At 37.3% G+C, this 20,641-nt stretch overlaps 1 protein-coding gene and 1 pseudogene across 2 annotated transcripts in view; both read right to left on the bottom strand.

The window, feature by feature from the left end:
- FAM110B (family with sequence similarity 110 member B) overlaps positions 1-20,641 on the bottom strand; it is a 206,635-nt gene that overhangs the window by 35,997 nt on the left and 149,997 nt on the right. The window lies entirely within an intron of this gene.
- On the bottom strand, positions 4,327-15,842 carry LOC118836950 (annotated as a pseudogene).

Here is a 20,641-nt window from a genome sequence, read left to right as displayed (position 1 = left end):
AACAGGATCTGGGTTCAATTCCAGCTTTTCCACTTACTACCTAAGTGGAAGACCTTGGCAAGCAATTTCACTTCTTCACTTCCCCATCTGTAAAAATTAGAGAGTTGATCTAGATGACCTACTATTATCACTGCTGTGCAGTCTGAGAATTCTATCTTCCCCAAGGTACCATAACACCTTCACAATTTGGGGCAAGGGAGACATTATAGCGTACCAATAGTCTTGCTATCTATGGACTATGGGTTAAATGGACTTTTGTGGGTTTGCCTGGAAACCCAAACACCAATTATAACATTGTCTACACAGGAAAATATGTTCCATGTTGCATAGTCAAAAATGAATGTGACAGCACAAAGAGATCTTCTAACTTTTGCAACTGTCACTGAAGTTGCAGTGATCACAGACTGGTTGGCCTATAGCAAGAAGCATCATGGCAGCTTATGGGGCATTTCATGTTTTCCAGAGCACTCTGAGGAGGGAAACTACCACCTCCGTCCTTACTGCGGGCTGGCCAATTATGAAATAGTCCAAGACTGTTATGGATCATTTAAACCCACCCCTGCCAACAATGACATCCTAGATCTTGGATTCTTCTTTAATCTTGGCTTCAGGTGCATTCCTCCTGTGCTTTTGATCTTGTTCTGGACTTTGGGCCTTGGATTTATTTTCTAGACTCAAGTCAACACCTGCTTGTATCAGTCTTATACCTCTAAATCTCCACTGCCTCCCCATTGCTTAGTGAATAAAGTTGATGCTCCACTGCCTAGCCTTCAAGACTTCTAAAAGCAGACTTCACCCAACCTTCTCCCATTTTCACTCTCTTATGCATTTTCATCAAACAGGATGGCCTCTTCCTCCCACCAAATATTCACTGAGCTTATTAAACAATGGGCTCCACTCACACTGCCTTGATTGCCCTCCCTTCCTTACCCTACCTATTGAATTTACTACCTGTAAAGCCCAATTCAAAGGCCATTGCCTCCACAAAGCTATCATCCTCCTAGAATTTACACTGAACTTCGTTTTGTAAAAACATATGCATTCATCACGTAATACATAAAACACACATATAAAAGTGATCTGTGGCAATTCTTATCTTCTGATTTAATTGAAAGTTCCTTAAGGGAAAGGGTTCAGTGTCACATCTAGACTTGTAATCTCCCTCCCTAACCCTGATGGACACCAAATAGTACACACTGCATTATCATTATCATCACAAAACACTAATAATATTAGCTAACAATTACATAGCATTTACTATGTGTCAGGAACTTTACAACTATTATCTCATTTAATCCTCACAACAACTCTGAAAGGCAGGTACTATGACCATCCCCACTTTTACAGATGAGAAAACTCAGGCAAACAGAGATTATTGACTTGCCCAGGGTCACACAGCTATTAAGTGTCTGAAGCTGGATTTGAACTCAGGTTTTCCTGTGTTCTATCCACTATGTCACCTAGCTGCTGCTAAATAAATGTTTATCATATTGCATTTATGTGCCCTTAAAGAATAACGGTCCCTGACTTTGCTCACGTTTAGAGCCCAGGCTTTTGCCTAAATCTAAAAGTTGGTTTGATCTTTTGGTTCTAGACTTTGTAGAAATATCAAGTATTTCACCACCATAAAACATACATATATACATAGAGATATAGATAGATAGATAGATATATTTATACATATTCACACAGATGAAGAACCATTTATCTCTCCACCAGAAGGACATCTAGGTGGTGCAGTGGATAGACCACTGGACTTGGAGTCAGGAAGACCTGAATTCAAATCTGCATCAGATTTTAGCTGTGTGACACTGGGCAAGTCACTTAACCCTGTTTGCCTCAGTTTCCTCATCTGTAAAATGAGCTGGAGAAGGGAATGGCAAACCACTCCAGTATCTTTGCCAAGAAAAACCCCAAATGGGGTCACGAAGAGTCAGAACAACTGAAATGACTCTCTACCATGGCTACTGCGATTATGCTCCACCCTCTAGGTTGAAACAACAAAAACAAAAATGACTGGCAGAGTGATGAAATCTGGGAAAAAATACAGTAAGGTGTGTCTTGGTGACACGCTAATGTATCATACTGGCATTGCTTTGGGAATACAGCTTTAAATCAACTGATGGGACCAATTGTGGGGGCACATGTTAATAAATCTGTCATCCCACTGAAGTGAGCACTCCCTCTAATCATACAGATTGCAATCTATTCCCAACTTTGTGACCATGATTCCCTACAAATGATCTACACTAGAGCCACCCAGCATCTTGAGAGCTCAAATCTAGATCTCTTGACACTATGTAAATTCCTACATAACATAAACCTAACATAAAGTATCTATTATTTAATCCTTGATCACTCTTTTTGTTGTTCTTCAGTTGTTTTAGTTGTGTCTGACTCTTCATGACCCCATTTGAGATTTTCTTGGCAAAGATACCAGAGTGGTTTGCCATTTCCTTCTCCAGCTCATTTTACAGATGTGGAAACTGAGGCAAACAGTGATAAGTGACTTGCCCAGGGTTGCACAGCTATTAAGTGTCTGAGGCTGGATTTGAACTCAGAAAGACGAATCTTGGTGCCTCTAGGCCCAGCATTTTATCCACTGCATGACCGATATGCTCTTTCTACATGACTAAATTTCTCTCAGGGTAGTCTTTATGCTACTTTTTCTAAGCAAGTCTCATTGGAGACTGGCTAACTTTTCATTGTTCTTTGGGTGACTCACAGCTTTACTTTTCTGGTGACTTTAGTACTCCATGATTTGCAGTAACCTAACACCAAAAGAAAACTGCTGAAATTAAAAATATGGATCTTTACAACACTAAACCACTTCCTAAACATAATTCTTCTCAATGTCCTCCACCTGTTTCCTTCTGGGTCCAGAATATGATAACATACACTATGTTAATTTCCTACCCAATGAATTCATTTAAAGCTAAATTCTACATAGAGTAGGGAGCTTATAATGAATTTAAGCTTCTATTTTAACAAGCGATATTTCTACATATTTAAATAGATAACATTAAAAAAGAGTTGTACAATCTGTTAATGAATCAGCCTAGGGTGAGAAAAGGGTTCTATGATGTCTGCAGGCCAGAAATACACGTCCACAGATTACTGAGGTAAAGATAGTTCGCCTTCCCTTCCCCCTAATCTATAACTGGATTATAGGACACAAGCAGGGCTGTATTTTCTTTTTTTTCCTATATTTATTTCCTTCTTCCTCCTTTCTTCTCTCTTCCTCCTCCTTTTAATTTAATTTTTTTGGTGTGTATGGAGTGTCGGTCCAAGAAAGCTAGAAAATACTGGCTACAAATTTTCAAATATATGCAGGTAGTGAAAGACAAAGAAAGGGTAATTTAATCAGCCAGGATCATGAACGACAGCCTAAGGCAGGACTATAAACCAAACTCAGTAGCTGATTTTCTGAAATTATTTTGGTGGTACTCCTCCCCTGTCATTTTAATCAACTAAACAGCTGCATAATGAATGCATTGTCTCTCTGCAAATACTTGATAGCTGAGTGGAAAAGGTATGTTTAAATTGAACTCAAGATCTTTATTAGTACGAAGAAATCAGGCAGCAAACTAAAGAAGAAAACATCTAAATAACAAGATGATCTCTAATATAGCATCCCAGGGTAAGGATCAGGGCAATTAAAATGTAAATTTAAAAAATGCATATTGAACAATTAGGGTCTCTCTACCACATGCTGACTCTCCTTAAAATGAGACAACCTAAAGAAGTTTAAAAAAGATGTTTGAAATAAAATTTGGTATAAACACCAGCAACACATTTTTTAAAATCATATTTCCATATCAGAGATACTGCTTCCAAACTACATGCTCTCTACCACTACACAGTTATAAGGACAGTGAATCATTTTGGTATTATGTCATTTCTTTTTTTTTTTTTAAGGAAATCAAATTTTATTTCAAGACATTGGGGGTACACAGTAAGAGCTTAATAAATGCTTGTTGCAAAGAAGAAGATCAGCCTTGATAGTTAGGCGACTGACTGAACAAGGAGCAGAAGCAAATGGAGAAGAGTGTTGGTGTCGCACAAGATCAGATGGAATAGAGGATTGTGGGAATGGAAAATGGGGATGAGGAAGCTGCAGGGAGGGCAGTAGGATTCCCAAATATCCATGGAGAAGGAAACGAGCCTCAGTGGGGTGGGATAAGCTAAGGATTAGAGCTCAGCCAGGGACGTTTTGGGAGGGAATCAAGGGAGGATAGGGCTGAGCAATTTGCTTGGGTCCCGAGAGACTGGGGGAGAAGGTCCCCAGAGTGTAAAAAAAGCAGTGGGGAAGAGGAAGACGTGGGTTCAGAGGACATCAGACTGTTCTCCCTGGCTCTGCTGCATCTGGGCCTGCATCTTCTCCAGCATCTCCTGCATCCGGCGCAGCTCCTCATCCTTTTCTCTGATAAGTTTCTCTGTCTCTGCCAGGGGCAGCATAGGGAGGGGTATTTCAGTGGCACTCTGGCGGAACAACTTGCTTCGAATGGCTTGTTCCTGGGCCCCAGGACGGGCCAGGCTCCGAAGACAATGGGCTTGATAGCCTTCATAGAGCAGGTGGGTCACCTCCTTCAGGTCTTGTAAGTGGGTCTGTACCAACATATGTCTCAGGTTGAGGAAGTCATAGTGATGAGGATTTTCCACTTCTGCTGCTCCGCAGGGGTAGAGGCGACCCCTCACCATTCTGGCAGCGCCATCCCTCACCACGCTACTGGAGCCAATCACAGCAAAGGGGATGCTTGCTTTCATCTCGGCATCCTGTTTCTTGAAGTCTTCATCCTCATCGGAATCACAGTCTGGAAACTGGTAAATGTTGATCTCCTGTTCTGCCAGCTGCTCCTGGATCTTCTGCTTGAGAATCTGGGTTTCCTTAGGAGTCAGGGCATCAGCTTTCCCAATGACAGGGACAATGTTGACTTTCTCATGCACAGCCCAGAGGAATGCCACATCTAAGGGGCGGAGCCCTCGACCAAAGGGAGAGATGAAGTACAGACAGCAATGGACCCTGGAGTCCTGTATATTCTTCCTGTTGAGGCCACTCTCATCCCTCAGATACTGTTCGAACTGTTCCTTGATAAATCGAACCACAGGCATCCAGCACTGGCATCAGGTATCAGCTGGTCCTTGTAGAGGTCAGTAAGGAAGAGGCTGTTGATAAGTGTTGACTTCCCCAGGCCTGACTAACCTAATGGGATTAACCAGGCTGGTCAAGGACAGAGAAAAATGGCCTGCCTCCCTACCCCATTCCTGCTGGACCTTACATTTCTAAAAACTATTATGTTATTTCTTAGAGGCAGCTAGGTGGCACAGTGGATAGACTGTGTGAATCAGGAAGACTTGAGGTCAGATCTAATCTCAGATACTTATTAGCTGTGTGACCTTGGGCAAGTCACTTAATCTGTGTTTGCTTCAGTTTCCCCATCTGTCAAATGGGGATAATATTAGTAACTACCTTCCAGGGTTGTTGCAAGAATTAAATATAATTATTATATTGTGAAATGTTGGGCACAGTGCCTAGTATACAGTAAGTGTTATATAAAAGTTAGCTATTATTCTTAGCATCTCCAATAATTGCTTAAAAAAATTCAGGTTAAAATTTAGAGGCACTACATATTAGCAATTCATCAGTACTAACACATTCATTTTAATTCTCAAATGTCTATTTTAGTCCAAACATCCTTAATTTGATTGGCAAAATTAACAGCATGTATGCTGTTATACCAATTTATCAAGTGAAGAACTGCAGAATTCCAAATGTTCTACAATAGGAATCAGACAAAAGCAATTTTCCCTATGCTATCACATGCCATTAAAAACCCCCAACGAATGCCTTAATAAGATAGGGGTGGGACACTAATATTTTTGTTAACCTTCAGTAAAACTTGGCTTAGGACATTATTATTTTTCTCTTCCTTCACTGAGATGGAGCTAAGTTAGTGTTTTCATCAGGGCAGAACTGCAAGGGAAGAAAGGTATGGGGGGAACAACTAGATTGATGACTATAAACAAAACAACAATGGAACAGACCACTACAAGAGCAGTAATGTGTATGGTGCTTTATGATATGAGTATATCTCCTAACAGACTATTAGACATATTCAATATTTTTTTTGTAACTGTGGTGGCAGATTCAATTCAAGACTATGATAGTTGGGAGATTATCCTTAGCACCATTTAAAGAAAGCATATTTTTGAAATGTAGAATTACAGAATAGTAAAGCTGGAAGAAACTTATAGATCAGGTGGTACAACCATATGGTCAATATGATCAGATTTCTGGTATCTGGTTCATTATTCAGGTAGTTCAGAAGAAAACAAAATCAAAATACTATTATGGCATTTTAATTCAGTACAGGATAGACCAGTTTAGGGTGGAGTCAATTTTGAGTCACTTCAGTAAAACACTGTTGAAACAGTGAATGGCATCTAAACAATAAGTCAAAGAGACTCGTTGGGTGGATGCTGAAAACCTGGAAAATTATCAGCTGAAACTCAAGTAATCTGTTTTTGTAAAAAAACAAAAAAAAAAAACAACAAAAAAAAAAAAACATGTCCACTGTCTCCCCACCCCCACCCCAAACTCACTACTCCTTCCAGTTACCCAGGTTTTTCAAGTCCAGGGTCATCCTTTGCTCCTCAGTGTCATTTACTCTGGCAATCCAGCCTCTTGTCAAATCTTTTCATTTCTACCTCAACAAAATTTCTAATATGCCTTTCACTTAGGTAGGACATTGGACAGAACACTGAAGGAAGACTTGAGTTCGAATGCAGCCTCAGACATTTCCGTGTGTGTCCATAGGCAAGTTACTTAACCCCTCTCAACCTCAGTTTCCTCATCTATAAAATGGAGATAACAGCACCTGTCTCTCATAGTAGTTGTGAGGATGAAATGAGATAATATTTGTAAAGTGCTTTATAAGCTTAAAAGTGCGGTGTAAATAGTTATTCTTGTGGTCACACTGCCACTAGCCTCGTTTCCTCTCACTTGGAGTGTTGCCCCCACAGCTGGCAAAGGTCTCTTCCTACAGCACAGTTCTGATCATGTTACCCCTCTACTCAATAAACTTCAAAGGCTTTCTATCAACTCTAGGGTCAAATATAAATCCCTCTGTCTGTCAATCAGAATTCTTCATTGATCCCTTTCTAATCTCATGACTCCTCTCCATACGCTCTAGGATACAGCCATAACGTGGCTCCAGCCAAATCTGCTATTCTTCAAGCATATCATTCCATCTCCAGTCTCTGGGCTATTGTGCTGGCACTGCCCATGCCTGAAACGCTCTCACTTGCACCCCTTAGAATACCTGAGTTCCTTCAAACTCAGCTCAACTGCTAACTTTGGAGGGAGATCTTTTCTGGTTTTACCAATTCCTCCAGCAAATGGTGCCTAGCCCCTGAGGTTAACTTATATTTATTTTGTACCTATATTATATAGGCTCCCCTCCCAATCTTACAGAAATCATTTTTGTATATATATACACTTATATTCTGACATTCTCCAGTCCTTGGGGCGTTGTTTTCAGCCATTTCCATTATCTTACTTGGTAAATTTTACATATCCTGAAGGGATAGTCTTGAAATGCCAGATCCTTAATCATATAGCTCTTATATAATGTTTAAAATCTCAAAAATCTTGCTCTTGCCCTCTTTTCAGCACTAAAGCACTTATTCTTATCTACAAATGAAATGCTGCCACTTCTGGGATAGGATCCAAGTAGTTACCACAGCAAGAGCCCTAATTTGGTACTAAATTAACGGGAAGATATTCACCTGTTGAACTGCTTACAGCACTTTGTAAAGCTCACTGGATTGATTCTTGGTAGGTGGTACCTGAAGGTGGTAGGGAGTATTCTCCTCTCCTTTTAGAACTTAAAGTCCTATGAAAGCATCTTTCAGTGTTTTATAGTTTATAGAATAAGCTAAGCAATAAAAACAAGTTTAGAAAAATCAAAAAGAATGCACAGAGTTTAAATACAGCATTTAATTATTTTCCAATTTCCTACAGCAGAATCTTGCCAATGAGAAGCAGTATGTTACACTATTTTTAGGGTGTCTTATAAAATATTTACATACAAACATAATTTCTCTGACTGCTTTAAGTATATTCATCTTATCTTCCTTCCATCTCACCCCTCCTTCCTCAAGTAGTTTTTAATCAAATATGGCATGCCCCGCGGGTAGAATCTTTCTAGTAATCATTGAACCTAAGAAGTTTGGATTTAAGGCTTTTCGATTGGTCTCTCTTACAGTCTTAGTTTAGTCTAATGCATGCCACTTTATTTCTCTATTCTGTAGTCCAGTCATGAAGTTCCAAGTCCCCAAATCCCCAAATCCTACAGAAACTCTCTGTGGCTTTCAATCTAGGTTTCAATACTGTTGGATAGAACCAAGACCACTTCCAGTTTTCTACCTGCAAGTTCCTTGAGCATAAGGGAATGTTTCTTTTTTGTCTTCAATTCCAGGGCCCAGTGCAGTTCTTGGCACAGAGTAGGCGTTTAATAAATGCTCAAGGACTGGTTACAACAGTCTGCCAAGTAGTATATTTTTTATAGGGGCAGCTAGGTGGTGCAATGGATAGAGTGCTGGGCCTGGAGACAGGAAGTTCAAATCTGGCCTCAGGCACTTACTAGCTGTGTGACCCCGGAGAAGTCACTTAACACTGTTTGCCTCGGTTTCCTCAGCTGTAAAATGAGCTGGAGAAGCAATGGCAAACCACTCTAATATCTTTGCTGAGAAAACTCCAAATGAGATCACAAAAGGTTGGACAACATTATTTATAGGGTGACATATTCTATTTACATATTAGTTTTTCAGAGTTTCCTGACAATCACACAAAACTAAGACATAGAAAGAGATTGAGTTTCATTGTCATGATTATAATGTCAAAGTGAATATTAGGAATCAGATCACTTGGAAATGAATGAAACTCTCCATTGACTTTCCTAAATGTATATCAACAGAAGTTGCTAATTAAGTAACTTTTAATCGAGTGTTTCTTCTTGGATGTATCAACTGGTACTGCCCTGTTTGGCTAGTATTGGCATTTCCATGATGACAGTATGTACTCATTCATCAAAGGGGCATAGGAAATTGTGTTAGAATCCATAGTAATTAAAGAGATGGGGAAATAGAGAATGAAAATACCAAATTAAATGACTTGGTATGCCAGTGATAGGCAATCTTATCAAGCTAGAGATTGGTGATAGCTAAGCAAAAATTTAGAAAAAATTAACACTCATAACATTTTTTGCATGTTTAATATTTACTTCTTCAATTCCTACTAAAACATTTTTCTACATCCCTTAGCTTTCACTATATTGTAGAGCTGCATCTAATGAGTAGATGGTTTTTATTTACATTAGGGAAGGGAATAAACATTTATATATTATCAAATATTATCTCATTCAATCCTCACAACCACCCTATGAGTTAAGTGCCATTATTATTCCAATTTTTACAAATGAGCAAATTGGGGCAAACAGAGGTTAAATGACTTGAAATAAATGAGCACCGGTAATTAATCTCTTTAGTATACCAAAAAGACTTTGGTTGGGGTTTGCTAAATAAATTTAATTTTATACACACACACACATATGCATACATATATACGTACATATATTTGTACATGTATGTATACATATACACACACACATATAAAGAATCTCTTCCAATTCAAAAGATCTCTTTTAGCTGGAACAGAAATTTACCCCAATTGATGTTCTAAAAGCTTCCAGAAACATGAGTCTTCTGAACTATTAAGTCTAGTCAAATCAACAAGCATTTGTTAAGGGCCTATGTGCCAGGAACTGTGCTAACCATCTCAGAATATTCAAGATATTCTTCTCATACACTGGAAAATTTTTCTTTCATTCACTAAGTCAAATAACTACTACTGAATTACCCCAAATTCTGAGCAATTCTTCAGAGGCCTCCTATGTCTGGTATTTGCTCAGGCACTTTAATCTCATGAGTGACAAGACTTAGAAAAATGTAGAGAGTGAAATCTACAGGCTCACTGCCATGGAAGTGAGAACTTTGTACCTTCTACATCTCTTTGATTCCCTTTGTTCCCATTCCTGGGAGTTGGGACTCATTCTTATCGTGCCATTGGGGAATAGTCTTAGAAAATCAACTCCACTTTATTCTCAAACCTATGTCCAATTAACACCAACTAGAAGGATGAGAATGCTTTTGATATGGGCCAGCTTCACTGGGGTTATGAGTATCTTTTTCACTTAGAATTTCTAACTGGTTTATCTGATATTGATTTTTCTCCTTTCTGCTTTAAGGGATTCCAACCAGAGTGGCACAAAAATACTATAAAACAAACCTGCCAAAGCAAAGGATCTTTTCTTTAAGCCATCCTATTGGAGACATAGGAAAAATTTTAAAAAAATTATTAGTCTTTTCATTTTGTCTTCTTCAAGTCCTGTAGGAAAATAAAGCCTTTATTAGAGTTAAGAAATTTCTTAAATGAACTTCATGAATAAAATGCAGACAAAGGTTCTCCATTTATAATTCCACCATTCATACTCTATATGCATATTTCTTCTCCAATTCTAGAACCGGGAAGTTATCAGCTCAAAAATGAACTAAGTTCTTGAAAAAACTGCATTAAGTAGCAAATTTCTTTTGCTCAATAAGAAGCCAATTAACCCCCTGGCAAATCTGGTTCCCCTAATTTCAGCTCATGTAGGTTCCAGAGTTACTCTGAGAAGACAAGGGCTCCAGGAACCACAGTGTTACCAATGGGCAACAGAAATGAAGAATTGGATTGTCCAAGAAAAGTAGGATCTTAGCTCTTAGAAACAATACACTGACCATTTCCCTGGTGATCTTGCAGGGCTGATGAAAATCCAAAGGGTTTATTACAAAGGTTAGAAACAAATTCTGGGCAGTGAGCCAATCCTCTGACGCATCTCTCCCAGTTATAACTTTTGCTCAATGAATACATGCTACCTGCTCAAGGATTCCTGAGAAAGTGAACTCATACTGGCAATGACAAAAGGTTATGCTTGTATTTCTCACCCAAAGATGGACCAGAGGACAGACTGAGATGTCTTTCATCTAATAGTTTTCATTACTGTCTCTTGCTTGGATGATATACATATTGGCTATGAAAGTGTATTTAGGAAGATATAGCTTGTCTTAAAAAATAAACAAACAAACAAAAACAAAACCCAAGGAACTCTGCTTACCTTCTCCTTCCACATTATCCAAGGTGAGAACTAATGGCAATGACAGGCTGACTTAGTCAAACATAGAAGGCGAGAGGAAAAAGGCATGACCAAAAACAACCACAAAACAATCACTACCAATTAGGCAATGCATGGTGGTGGTACACTCTGGGGACCCTTATTTGAAGGAGACTGAGGTTGGTGGATTGCTTGGGTTCAGGAGTTCTGAGCTCTAGTATGTAGGGCTAAAGCCAAAAATCAGGCACTAATAAGGTGAGCCCCAAGGAGCAGGCAGCTACCACATTATCTAAAGACAGATGAACTAGCCTAGGTCAGAGAAATGGAGGTAAAAATGTCCATGCTGAGCAGTACTGGGATCTGGCCTTGTGAGTGGCTCCTGAACTTCCAGCCTAGATAAGATAGAGACCCAATCTCGAACAAAACAAAAATAATTAACTGAGAATCATAAAACTTTCCTCAATACCAAATAGCACAAATATATATTATTACCACATATCTTCTACCATGTTTACTCATCTGTTACCTCTCCACACACACACACACACACACACACACACACACACACACACACACACACCCCTCTATATTGTAGACCAGGGGTGGGGAACCTGCAGCTTTGAGGTCACATGTGGTCCTCTAGGTCCTCAAGTGCAGGCCTTTGACCAAACCTAAACTTCACAGAACAAATCCCTTTAATAAAATAATTTATTCTGTGAAGTTTGGATTCAATCAAAGGGAAGCACTTGAGGACCTAGAGGACCACATATGGCCTTGAGGCTACAAGTTCTCCAGCCCTGTATTTAGTTTGTTACACAACAGAATTTGCTATGGGAAGTGTCCAAACTAAGGGAGTTTAGTTTACCAACATATGACAATTTTACAATATGACAATCTTGGGGTCTGAAGGTACCTTGAAGACCATTTATTCTAACATATGGCCAAAAATTCTATTTTTGACATCCCAAACAAGTGGTTATCCAGCCTTTGTCTGAAGACCTCCATTGGTGGGGAACCTACAGGGTAATCTATTTAACTTTCTGGAGGATGATTATTGTTTCCTTACATTAAGGCCAAATTTGTCACTGTCACTTCTACCCATCATTCCTAGTTATACATTCTGATTTCAAGCAGAACCAGTCTAAACTCTGCTTTCATCAGGCAGTACTTAAAAAAAGCTATGATTTTCCCCTTAAATATCTTCTCCATTCTAAATATTGGGTAGATTCCTTCAAACAAGCTTCATATGGCATGAATTGTAGGCCTTTCACCTTTGTGGTTGCTCACTCCTAACACATTCTGTAGGTATCAATGTCCTTTTTAAAATATAGTGTCAAAAATGAACACAATGTTCTGGATGTGCTTTGACCCAGGCAGAGTACAACATTTCCATTCCCTCCTTGATCCTGCATGCTATGACCCTCTTAATGCAGGCTACAATTATTTTAGTTTTGGAGCTGCCATATCACACTGACTCATATTGAGCTTGTTGTGCAGGCTCCAAGACCTTTTTCTCTTTATCATTTTTTTTCTCTCTCTCTCTTACTTTTCTCACCCCGACACCTCTCCTACCTTGTACTTGTAAAGTTGATCATTTATAAAAAAAATATATATGTAAGACTTTACATTTTCCCAATTGAATTTCATCTTAGAAGATTTTGCTCAATGTTCTGGTCAGTCAAGAATTTGTTTTTAATGTTGATGCTGTCATCCTGTTATTATTTTGTTAATGTAGGTACATTATTAGTCAATCCTCCTAGCTTTCTGTTATTTGTAAATTTTATAAGTTTTCCATGTATCCCTCTATCGAAGTCACTAATTACAAAATTAAGTAGCATAAGGCCAAGCAAAAATGCCTGCAGTACTCCCCTGGAGACCTTCCAGGTTGACATCAGATAACCACATACAACTCCTTTTTTTGGTCTGGTCATTCAAACAAACAAATCCACTTAACTATATCTCTTCATCTTATTCACAAAGAAGGCATGAGAAATTTTGTGAAGTGCTTGGCTGAGGCTAGTTATAAGATGGTGGCAGTATTACCATGACCTATCAGTCTAGTAACCTTGTCAAATAAGGAAATAAAATTAATCTGATATGGCCTTTTCATGAGGAAGTCACACTGAATCTTTGTGCTCATTGCTTGCTTTAATTCTTTCCATGTATTACAGAGGAGGTTAGTTATTAAGGTTCATGTAAAGGCAAGTGAATATTATGGGAGAAGAATTTTAAGAGTGATAATAAGATTCAAATAACATATGAAGTGTAACATCAATTAGGCTTTAGGAATTTCCAAATCTGTGCAGCAGAATAGATCTGTATATGACTGTACAAATATCCTTTTTTTATTGATATAATTTAGAAAGTGCTAGGGTTGGAGTGAGGAGGACCTAAGTTCAAATATATAACCATAAATATATCTTTTTTTAAAAAAACTGGTATAATTTAAGAAGTGCTGGGCTTGAAGTGAGGAGGACCTAGGTTTAAATATACAAATATCTTTTTTATTTAAAAAATTTTTCCCTTTTATTTATTTTTGTTTTCAACACCTTTTATAAGATTTCGCATTTTTTTCTCCCTTCCTCCATACCCTCCCCAAGATGGCAAGCAATCTTATATAGGCTATGCATGTATAATCATATTAAACATATTTTCACATTAGTCATGTTGTGAAAGAAGAATAAGAAAAGGGAAAAACCACGAGAAAGAAAAAACAAAACAAAACAAAAAAGAAAATAGACTCCATAGTTCTTTCTCTGGATATAGGTAGTACTTTCCATCATGAATCTTTTGGAATTGTCTTAAATCACTGTATTGCTGAGAAGAGCTAAGTCTATCAAAGTTGATCACTGCATGCAATTTTTTTTAAACCAGAATAATTTAGAAAGTGTTGGATTTGGAGTGAGGAGGATCTAGGTTCACCTCTCACTTCTGACTTGTCTGGATAAGTTACTTAATCTTTATATATATATATCAAATGACTATAGTAATAGTGGCTTGGCTCTGGTGTTTACTACTTGGAAGAAATCACTAAACTGTCCAGGCCAGGGGTGGGAAACTTGTATTCTCAAGGCAACATGTGGCCCTCTAGGTCCTCAAGTGTGGCCTTTTGACTGATACTTCAGGTTCTCCACCCCTGGTCTAGGCGTCAGTTTCCTTAACTCTAAAATGAAAGGGACTGGACTAGATGCCACCCAAAACTTCTTCCAGCTCTAAACCTATAATCCTCTGTTCATAGATAGGCTGTGATCTGTGTTGCTCAAGGGAGAAGCCACACCAGATGTTCCCTCTACTGAGAAAATCACAGCTCTTGTGTATTTTTGTAAGTTACAGACATGTAATCTTTTACAAAGAAAGCATTAACTACATGAATAAATGGATCCCGAGGTATTCATTGGATATACTATATAATGAAAGAATGACTACATAGTATGGACAATTGGAGGCCAGGAATTTAATTGGGTTAGGGTCATAGATAGGGTAAAAGTTCCATGGTGTACTGTTACTAGAATGGAGAACACTGAGGTATCAGATACCAGACTCTGGTTGTTCTACAGGAGTCCCTGGTCTGATTCACTCATTTACACATAAATGAGGCTAGTTTTCTCCTGTAGAAACTGGTTTTATACTCCCAGGGTTTCCTGGTATGTTTGATTTGCATTCACAGGGAATTTAATTTTCTAGTCCCAGGAATGGAAGTAAAGCATATGAACAATTAAAGTAGCCTTTAAAAAGCTGGAGGAAAACAAGTGGGTGAGCAACAAAATGCCTTTGCAAAAATGTTATGCTCAGGATGAATCATAGGTTCAGAGAAAATTAGAGATCTATGATTTATTCAAACTTTGCTATATTCAAATTTTTAAAAATTTCCCAACATTGGGGAAGATTCCTAATCAGAAAACTCAACAGTTTGGTGTGTCCATGTGTCCAAGCCAACTATAAACACACCAGGTTCAAATACTGCCTCTGTCCTATTTAATCTCGGGTTGCTAGATGTTATTACCTGTGTGATGTTGGGCAACTCACTTAACAGTGCCTGGCAATAGTAGTTACTTAATAAATTCTTGCTGATTAACTGATTAAATTCACTGGACATATGTTACTTCATCTGTAAAATCAGGGAGTTGGACCATAAGACCTCTAAAATCTATAATCCTATGAACTGGCATGCTGTTTTCCTCCCAAGATACAAATACATTGAGAGATTCCTTCTTGGTCCTGACTCACAGAAGAATGATGTGTGCCTGGGTGGGGCTGCATCTGAAGTTAATGTAATATCCTGGACCTATTTTAATGACTGGCTAAATTGCTGGAGGAGCTGGGTCACAGAAACCACAGGATGAAGAAATTTAATAAGTTTTAAAAATGATTTTAGGAAATACCCAAAATTATAGCTATTCACAGAAAATTATTTAGTTTTTTAAAAATATATTTATGATACCTAGAATTTAGTACCTGGGAACCCAAGCTATTGTATATAATGGATTCATGTCTATATTTCAATAAAGATCCAGAAATGTACATGTTTAACTTATACCTAATAGGCTTAATAATACTTGTTGATTAAGACCAACCAACATGACTTCCAATGAGTAAGACCTCTACAATTAATCTCACCTTCTGCAACATGGTGACAATGGAAGTGACAGGTATTTGGTAAGACTTTTGATTATGTTTAACATTACACCAATCAACTGAGAAAAAAAGTCCAGTCTAGACAAATATCAGTCTTAGTATATCAATTTCTTCTTAAGGACCACAATTTTCATTAATGATGAAAAAGAGTGAACTCATTAAGTTGGCAGATAATGTTGAGATGCACCAAAGCTAAGCCCTTTAAAATTCTACGTAAGAAAGCAAAGGAAATAGTAGTAGACAGGTGGTGAGGAAGTAACATGAATTTGTACTCCTTCTGTCCCATTTTAATATATTTGAAACATCGGTGGCTTAAAGTTCATCAATTAGTAGTTTCCTCTCATTTGTATTCATTACTGAATTTCCAATTACGCAGTAATTATTGGCATGAAAACAAAATAAATCATGGTTCATAATAAAGAAGTCTGTATTCAGTAGGAACTCAATAAATGCTTGATCACTACTACCAGGCTGAGTGAGAGCAGTTTTTCTATTTTATAGCTGAGTGACATGTTAGTCTGAAAGTTACAACCTTAGAATGACATTTTCTATAGCAATATGTTTGACAACATTAATTTTAAAAAGTAGTTCCCAACTTTGAATATATATATATGTGTGTGTATATATATATATATATATGTGTGTGTGTGTGTGTGTATGTATATATATGTGTGTGTGTGTGTATATATATATATATAGTTAGTACTATGTTGAAATAGCATGGGGACAGGTAGAACACAGTATTCCTAAAGAGTAATTTCACTGAAATGTAACTGGAGAAATAAAAAAAAATGATATAGCTACAGCAGGACCGTGGGGATTTTTCCAAATACCCAGAATCACAGCCAAAAAGATTTTGGTATAGTCGATTTTACAACAAAGGTTACAAATCAATGCTAGAAGTACAAAATGTGAGTATCCAAGTCTTGAGAACCCAGCTTTGCAGACGTAGACATAACATCTTGTGCCTTTTCCAAATCTTTCTATATAAAATCAAGTTAGTTATTGCCTGCAAAGATTAATGAAAAAATGTCTGCCAACAGAAACACTAATTAAATTTTTTAAGTGGTTCTATACTGTCCTAAAATTCACTTTCCAAATAGATTTTTTTTGTTACAAGTATTTGGATATAATAAGTACTTAATAAATGTTGGTTGAATTGAATTATATTCTATAATTCATATTCTGCAACACCTGGATCACCTGCTACTGTCAGGAATTGTGGAATTCTCTGTATGTGATTTTTTTTGGGGGGGGTTATGTGAACCTTCAAGATAATTGAAGCCTGGTAAATGCTAAGGCTTTATCATCCGGACCATTTCTGATATTTCCCTGCCCTCTTAAACAGGATATTAAAGACAATTCAACCTTTTCTTGAATGAGTGAAGTTCATTATTATGAATACCAATTTCTATTAGTGTGTAGTAATTACCTATGTCTGCTTTTATGGTTTTCTGTGCCCTCCTTCATTATTAGGCTCTTTATTATTCTTTCCCCTACTATCATTGTGTCCACATCTCATAGTCAACCAGCTTCCAGTTTGTTGCTGCTGGTTAGGAAAATGGGAAACTAAACTTGTTGCTTATCATCTACTGAATACTTGACAGTTAGGTTTTGAGTAAAGAACTGAATAAAGTACAGGAATATAGTATAGGAAAATGTGATAGATAATTCCAGTATTTGGAAGTCTTTTTCATTTCTTTTCAGTGTCAGGGTTGTATTCTCTGGAGAAGTGAAATGTTATGTGGTGTGTGTGTGTGTGTATGTGTGTGCCTATATCATCACATAAGAGAATGCTAAATACTATGTGAAACACAGAATTGAGTGCATAGAAGAGATAGCAGTATTATAAGGATTGTATTTCATTCATTGCTTAAAAGTCCAAAATTTGTAAATTTTATCCTAGGAGGAATTGCTACAGCCAAGTTGCAAGGGCCAATAAAATTCATTTTATAGAGGGAAAAAAGCAGAAATGATACCCTCTACTGAATAATAAAGTGTCAATATCATCTTAATGCTAAGAAATTTATATGCAGTCTACCGCAAAATAGAGCCTATCCCTACAAGAATATACTTTGTTTCTATTTATAGTGATAACCTTTTATTTGGAAAGCAATTACTACCAGTCTTCTCTCGCCTTAAAGTGTTTGGCACAATTTTACAGTTATAATTCAAATGGCATTTTAGCTGCCAAATATGTAATCAACTTTCTGTTGTGATTTTTATTTAAAAAATGGACAATGATAAGGTGTTTCTTTCTTCTTTCATCTGATTTCACATCCCCTATTAAGTTTTAGTCAAAAACATGAGGCAAGAACCATGTTTAAGCAGCAATACATTCCAAGATAGGTTCTGAAATAATTAGTCCAGACTTCAGAAATCTAAATTTTTCATGACCTAAAATAGAGTAGAGATTTTAGACTATGATGATGGGAGCTCTGTCAAATGAAACCAGATTTATTTTAAAATATTAAGCTACCTGCATTTACAACTAAATCAAATTTTAATTTTGCATGAGTAAATGCGACTTGGAACTTAGATCTGGAATGGATTTTTGAAATGTAGCCCAATGTTCTTAAGCTACAGAGGATAAACTGAGGCCTTGAGAGGTGGGGTGACTAAACCAAGGAAGGTCTTACAGGTAATAAAACATCAGAAGTGAGATCCTTGGATACTTCCAAATATGAACTTCATCTGGAATATCTTACAAAATCCTAGGCATGCCAAACATTGTGATTATATTTTAATATGCATCAAAATAAAACTATATTTTCATTTTGGGGGTATCTGGAATAATTTTAAAAGGCCGATTTCCTAAAATAAAGATGCTTTAAAGATATATTTTTTTTCTATTTATGTACATATTCTCTCTTTAGTTCCTAATTATAGGTTTATCCTATTCTCTGCTGTGGAACAAATTATTTCACCACTGCTTGATTTTCACCAAGTAAGTATAAAAGTATCATAATCACCTACCTCAACAGTTATTTGTGGATCAATGTTGTCAAGCAGCGAATATGTAAAATAAGTGTGAAGGAAAAATATAAAGGACATAATCCCTTCTAACCCCAAATCAGGGAAGATGAAAGATTACCTCCTTTGCAGGAAGACTGTTGCTAAAGCTGCCATTCTGGCAATCCTATGACTTCTTTGCTTTTTTCTTTCTAGATGTCATTCTGAATATCTCTGGGTCCTCTAATCCCATCCCAGCTCTCAAACTCTACTCAAGGGTTCTGGGCACCCTGCCATTTTCAGGACCTGTGTTTCCTCATCTGTTTTTAGCTCATCTTTGGTAGTAGAAGACTTAGAGTGGATTGCAATTTGTATGACAATCCATGGCAGACAGCAATATGGGGACATGTGCCCTCTCTATTTCCTAGAAATGCCCGCACCAATCCCATACTCTAAAAAATACCTTATCTAGGAACGAGAACCACAATAGTTTGCTAATGTTTCATTTAATACATTGCTGATAAATCCTACTAAATAATACAGCAAAGTAGTTCTTCAATACAGTTAATGTATTTCTCCTAATATTAGGAAGTGAATTAAGTATGAATAACCTCCAATATAAATATTGACAGATAATTCAAAGTACAGAAGGATATTCCAATATTTGGCAAATGTCAAAACAATCCTACTGATGAAAATTTCAAAGCAGAGAAGGGATTTTCTGTATTTCATGTTAATTTTACACCACAGAATTTTGCAACTCTGCTTCTGTTTGTTACTGTTCATGCTAGATATCTTTAGATACTTGGAGGTGAGGAAGAGGTTTAACCTGGCTTTATACTCATCTGGATCCCGAGTGCACATTAGAGAGCCTAAGGGCAGATCAATCAATCAATAAAGATATATTAAGTACCTATTATGTGCCAGGTGCTATGCTAATCTACTTCTACTCCTAGAGAGTTATATAATCTTAAAAGGAGGCCTGAAGTGAGTCAATATGGAGATCCTAATGACCCCTTACATTACAGGCCTCTCCCTAGGGTCTTATTCCTGATTGTAGAAAAAGCTCTATTGTCCCTTAGATCCCTGAAAATCACAGAAGACCCCATTAAATTCCATCCCAGTCCAAGATTATTCTTTTTTTTTCACTTTATTCCTGAAATATCTGTTTCTACACGTAGGTAAAGTCACATTGAGGAAGAGAGCTTTATTGCTGTAAAGGACCTCAGATTTCAATATTAGCAATAATTTTATTTTCATCATAACAGCTATCATCTTATTGCCCCTTTCCTTTTATGAGTCATAGTCCTTTTCAGGGCAGGAGAAAATGAATATGTTTCATAAGAGTTTCATTTATGCCGACTGTCAATAAACTAGACTATTACTGCTCATGCAGTTGTGTATATATAACTTACACATAGATAATACTCCTTTCATTAAAGAGAATAACATGCCATGAACTTGCAAAAATCAACTGGTTTTATTGCTGTAAGGCTATTAAGTAAGCTACTTAGAAAACATTTGAAAAATTCTTTCCCCAGATTTAACATAAGAACCCATGTCCAATAGAATGCAAATTCCCTGTAAGTAGGGATCATTTGTTCTTTGTAATTGTATTCCACAGTACCTGGTATATTTGTTACCATTTTGTCATTTTTCAGTCATGTCTGACTCTTTGTGACCCCCTTTTGAGGTTTTCTTGGCAAAGATAGTGGAGTGCTTTACCATTTCCTTCTCTAGCTGACTTTATAGATAAGGAAACTGAGGCAAATTGGCTTAAGTGACTTGCCCAGGGTCACACAGCTAGTAAATATCTGAGGTCACATTTGAACTCATGAAGA

The sequence above is a fragment of the Trichosurus vulpecula genome, chromosome 1 (genome assembly GCF_011100635.1).
Source record: "Trichosurus vulpecula isolate mTriVul1 chromosome 1, mTriVul1.pri, whole genome shotgun sequence".
NCBI classification, from domain to species: Eukaryota; Metazoa; Chordata; class Mammalia; order Diprotodontia; family Phalangeridae; genus Trichosurus; species Trichosurus vulpecula.
Note: the sequence above shows the minus strand (reverse complement) of the source record. Positions and strands in the feature narration are given on the sequence as shown.